This window comes from Ictidomys tridecemlineatus, chromosome 4, assembly GCF_052094955.1.
Source record: "Ictidomys tridecemlineatus isolate mIctTri1 chromosome 4, mIctTri1.hap1, whole genome shotgun sequence".
Classification (NCBI taxonomy): Eukaryota; Metazoa; Chordata; class Mammalia; order Rodentia; family Sciuridae; genus Ictidomys; species Ictidomys tridecemlineatus.
The window spans coordinates 51,679,211-51,685,210 of NC_135480.1; positions in this window are offsets into that span (position 1 = coordinate 51,679,211).

Below are 6,000 nucleotides of genomic sequence, written 5' to 3' on the forward strand. Positions count from 1 at the left end.
CGGCCACTTTGGGGCCTAGAATCAATTGTCAAACCTTCCTCAACAGAATGGCATTGACTACGGTAGTTTCTGTGATGGTTTTTTTCTGGTCTTCGTCTGCCTGACCCATCTGTACATGTGTTTCCACTTATCCATCTTGATGATCCACATCCTGCCCAGACCACATTAAGCCTCATTAGACCTCACACTTCCTTCTACAGATCCTATATACTAACTGATGATGATTCTCCATCTCTTATTTTAATTTTTATATTTAACTGTGCTTAAAAACACACACGTACACACAACCTAACATTTACCATTGAAACCATTTTGAAGAGTACAGTTTCATAGTGTTGAGTTTATTCACAACAATGTCCTTCATCTCTTTTTGCATTTGCCTAAAAATCAAGATCTGTGACAGAGCCCTCTTTTATAATCAGATTAATTCCAGGAATTTGACTCCTCTTTATTACTGCACATATCTGTGTAGAACTGAAGTCCAAAAGCTTCATACTTGACTTCAAATGCACTCTGCTAATGGCTATTATAATTTATCTGTACATTTGCTGACTCTGGATAAAAGCAGGTCAGTGCCCTGCAACCAACAGCCTTGGGCGAGTCAGTGGTGTGGGCTGCCTTCCAGGGAACCTGTCTCAAAATGTGCTCACAACACCACTGAAGTAGATTCTTCATGTCAGATGGGGGTACCAGAGGACGGTGCATTTCAGCATGGTGAGTGCCAGCCTGTGGTCTCTGCTTTGACCCTTGCAGGAGGCAGTTGGGAAAAGTAAGTTATGTAATGTCCAGTTCCTCATCTATAAAATGAGGATAATTTCAAAGCTTGAAAAAAATGTGATATACATAAACTATTTGCTTTGGAGTGAGACATATAGTAAGTGCTTTTTTAAGTTTAAATTTTCAAATTCATTTATACTTTGCAATATGCTATATACTTAATATGTTGGCTTTTTAAAAAAAATTTTTAATTGACCAATTAAAAATATCTATATTTGTGGTATAAAGCATGATATTTGATATAGGCATACATTGTGGAATGGCTATATCAAACTAATTAGCATACCCATTATCTCATGTATTTCATTTTTTTAAGGTGTACAGAACCCAGATAATGTCACATAGGCTCTTTCCCTTTGTGTCACACCCCACCAAAGTCATCTCAAGGACTGTGACTGATGCACCGCTCTTTGTAAAATGGCTTCATTTTTACTCAGAACTCCCTGTTCAGCATGAGACAGGATTGAGGTGAATCTCTGGAAACTCTTAAAATGTCAAGAGGCATTTCTAAGGGATAGACACCAAACGAGGCTCTTATTTCTTGCTCTCTCCTCCCCTGAGAGGAATGCATTTCCTTAGAAACCATCTCATAAGCCCAACCCTTCAGGTCACCAACCCTTCCATGGAAGCCAGATCTGTCTTAGAGCAAGGACACACCTAGACCAAGATAAAATCTAGCATCATTATCCTACGGCACAGTCTCCCAGACACCTGCCCTATATTCGTTGTTTATTGCTGCAAAATGAGTTATTTCAATTTTAGTAGCTTAAAACAACAAACTTTTGTTATGGGATTAGGAATCCAGGAGGGGCTTAGCTGGGTTATCTGGCTCAGGGTCTCTCTTTCAAGTTGCCACAAAGGGGTCAGCCAAGGCTGCAGTTATCCTGAGGCTCAATTGGGTCACACTCAAGCTCACTCATGTGGCTGCCAGTAAGAAATTTCGTTCTCTGTCATCTGGGCCCCTCCATAACTTCTTATGGCATGGCTTTCTGCAGGGTGAATTATCTAAGACAGCATAGTAACCAAGACAAAATGGTAGCCTTTCACAGCCTAATCTTAAAAGCCACTTACCACCATTTTTACCATGTGTTTTGGTTTGTTGCCAAATGCTTCTGATCACACAAGCCCACACAGGTATCAGGTGAAACATGACTATGAATAATGAGCTGGAATCACTGGAACTACCTTAGAAGCTGGTTACACACATCCTCTGCCAGCTCCAGCCTCTACAGTCTTGCCTTCACAGTCAAAGAGGGGATTTCAAGGGCCCTAAGGATGGAGCTAAGCAACATCAAAGTATCCCTGGTGCACAGGAGTAACCCAGGGGACACAGATCTTGAAGAAAGGAAGGGGAAAAAAGCAATATTGTGGGAACAGAGAAGACTGGATCTTCAGTGGGTAGAACTGATAGAAATAAGGGCTTCACAACAGCAGAGATATAGTGCCCTCTCAGGCCACTTGTTCATAGCTGGGGATCTGTTCCACATCTCCTGCTTGGGAGAGCTGCTGTCATCTTGAACGCTACCACATCACTGGCAGAAAGAGAACTCCGGAGGGTCTTCCACTGCAAATGAAATACTCTGCCCAGAAGTAGAGCATGTCCCTCCCCTGCACAATCCACTGGCCATAAATGGTCACTCTAGCTCCAACTAGCCACAAAGAGCCAAGAATTGTAATCCTATCACGTGCCTGGAGGAAGAGAAAACTGGAAATACTTGGCAAACAGCACTCATAATTCCTCAAGGTCTAAAGGAGTAAACTTTTCAGAGAAAAAGACAGGGACAGGAGGAGGGTGGATCCTAGGAGTTAGATCATAAGGCAAAATGGGACTTTTCCAGAGTTTGGTCAAAAAGGCCCTTCAGTTACTCCTTCACCCCAGCTCAGGTCATCCTTTGCTGCCTCACACAGCAGTCCCAAGAAACATTTCTTGGATCCTCTGCCTCAGGCTTGGGGCATTCCCTGAACTCCCCTTATATAATATCCCTCCCTCGCCCAGCCCTTTGATCCAGAGGGAGGATGCCTAGACTCCAGGTCCCATACCACTCAATGTCATGTTCCAAAATGTAGCTCAAGCCCCTTTGATCCCTGGAGGTAGCTCCCAACCCTCTAGTTCTAACCTGACCACCTGCCAATTGTCCTTGGTAGAAAGTGCATCCAAGCTTCCATCAGCCTGATATGTCCCTGGCCCTAGATCTCTCCCTTTTGAGCAAAATCTTACTTCTCAGAATCTTAGTTTCTTACCCACACTTGCTGGTCCAGTCCACTCAACCCAGGCCAAGGGTGCCATCTCTCCAGGAGGCCTTTCACAGAGATACTTGGAGGTGGCTTCAAGGACTAAGGTGTTTTGTAACACTGTTTTATCTCTGCAGACTCCATATGACCTTTCACTTTTATTCACATTCTCATATCCAAAAACTGCTAAAGTGGTTAGATGGTTAGAGCTAGTTTAGTTACTGGCCAGGCCCAACCACTCTATTCGTGCACTCACGGATTAAGAAATATCCATGGTCATCAATAGAACTCAGGCCACCTGACCCCAGTCTCTTACTCCTCATCCCCTAAGCTATTTGCTCAAAAGCACACAGCTAGTAAGTGTCATTCCCAGGATTCAAATCTGCCTGGTTCCTGATGTCAGGCTCTTAACCACGAAGTGATATGAAATGGCGGCAAACGTGCTTACAAATGCGACTCTCCAGGGTTTTGGCCTTAAATGGCATCAGGGGAGATGACAAGGAAAGGGTCATTCTGAGCTAGACAATTCGCTGCCTCACTCAGTCCTCACCATCTGGCTTCATCCACCCTGGCAGCTAAACAGAAAGACTGGACATACAAATTGTCTCAGGTAGAAAGGCGCATGTTGGACATAGGTCCCTACTGAATATGATGCCCTCTCCCTCCTGAGGGTTTGCACAGCTGCCCTGCCAGGCCACACCAGGCCTTCAAAGAGTTGACCTTGGGTAGACAAGTGATTCGTGTTTCCTCCTAAGGGCAGAGTCCAGGCTTAGTCCACCCTCTTCAAACCAATTACTCTGGAGAACATTCCCGGACTTCAAGACATCTGCAAAAACTGAGCCTGTGGAATGGAGTGCCATTCCTAATGCCTTTGGCTTTGGGAAGCCATGACACAGTGGTCAGAAAGCAGGCGAGGGCAGCAGAGAGCCAGCAGCAGAAGCCCAGGAAGGAGCTAATGATCACAGCTGGGAGAACTCCTGGAGGAAGTGGGAGGGACACACAGAGAACCTCCATCTGCCAAGGAAATCCCCTCCCCTGGGTTCACCCAGAGGCCAGTTCAGGTTGAAGCAGAGATGCTAGGGGAGCACACTGGGAATCAGACCCGAGGAGAGACAGGGAGATGCCAGAGACAACACCACTGAGAGGCAAGAAGAGAGCCAGGAACTTGCTGGAGGTCACCATAGGTCCTGGAGCAGGTCTGAACGGGAGCCAGTCCTGTCCTCTTCAGGCCAGGAGAACAGAGAGGAATTTGAGGCGGGGAGGGGGGGGGGACAAGAAAAGCTGCTCAGTTCATTTTATGAGATCATTGTGACCCTGATAACAAAACCTGTCAAGAAGAACACAAACACTGGAGAAACGGCAGGCCAGAGCCACTTTCAAAGGTGGACAGAAAACGACTGAAATGCTAACTAACTAAATCAAACACACCAAAAAATTATCTGTTGGTGGTCAACGGTGGCCCACACTTGGAATCCCAGCGGCTCAGGAGGCTGAGGCAGGAGGATGGAGAGTTCAAAGCCAGCCTCAGCAAAAGCAAGGTGCTAAGCAATTCAGTGAGACCCTGTCTCTAAATAAATTACAAAATAGGGCTGGGGATGTGGCACAGTGGTTGAGTGCCCCTGAGTTCAATCCCCAGTACCTACCCCCCCCCAAAAAAAATTATCTGCAATAGCATAGTAGGGCCTATTCTATCACTGTAGAGATGGTTTGGCATTAGAAAATATATTAAAATGATACAGTTTACCAACAAGAAAATAAAACACACAGACCTACATTCTGGAAAAAAAATAATATTTCACATCCATTTCTTTTTTTTAACTTTTAAAATATAAGAGGATCAATCTTTTAATAAAGAGTAGCAATATCTTACTTAAAATCAACCAAAGCCAGTGGTCATGGTGGTTCACACCTGTAATCCTAGCTACGCAGGAGGCTGGCACAAATTTAATGCCAGCCTGGGCAGCTGAGAAAGACATGATCTCAAAATAAAAGATGTTAAAAATAAAAATGGCTAGAGATGTTAGATGTTGGTAAAGCACTCCTGGGTTCAATCCCATTTCAAAAAGTTTGAAAACGTGACATTGATAAGCTGATGATATTTGCATAGGAAAAACAAATGGTTTTTCTTCTTTATACTCAGATAATTCTCTGTTGGTGTCCCAGTTAGTGTCCTATAATTTAATTTGTTCCTGAGAGTTAGTGGATACCATAGGTTAGTCCATAGTCAGCCCCACTAGAAGCACCCCCCCAATTTTCAGGCACTAATTGTGGATCCCCAAGTTATCCAGACTTCTGTCTGACAAATTGGAGGTTCTCACAACCCTATTCTCATGTTCCTTAATTGTTAAGATGACTCATAGAACTCAAGGAAATATTTACTTTTATTTACCAGTTTATTATATGATAAAAGGTATGACAGAGACAGGCCAACAACCAGGTAAAGAGGAACAGGGGGTGAGGCCCGGAAGTGCACAGAGCACAGCAACTTCTTTTTCTATGGAGTTGGAGTACGCCTCCTTCGAAGCACATGAAAGCATTCACCCACCCAGAAGCTCTACAAACCCTTCACATTAAGGATTTTTATGGAGGCTTCTTCACGTAAGCATGACTGTTTATTTCCTCAATCACTAGTTCCTCTTGCCTCCCTAGAGGACAGAGTGTGGGGACAAAGTTCCAAGCTTCTAATCAAGACTTGGTCTTTCTGGTGATCAGCTCCCAGACAAGAGTCCATCAAAAGTCATTTTTTACTTCAAAAAAAGATATTCCTGGGCTGGGGATGTGGCTCAAGCAGTAATGTGCTCGCCTGGCATGTGCGGGGCGCTGGGTTCGATCCTCAGCACCACATAAAATAAAATAAAATAAAGATGTGTGTCCACCAAAAACTAAAAATAAATATTAAAAAATTCTCTCGCTCTCTCGCTCTCTCTCTCAAAAAAAAGAAAAAAAAAAAGATATTCCTAGCACTTCTATCACTTAGGAATTTACAAGGGT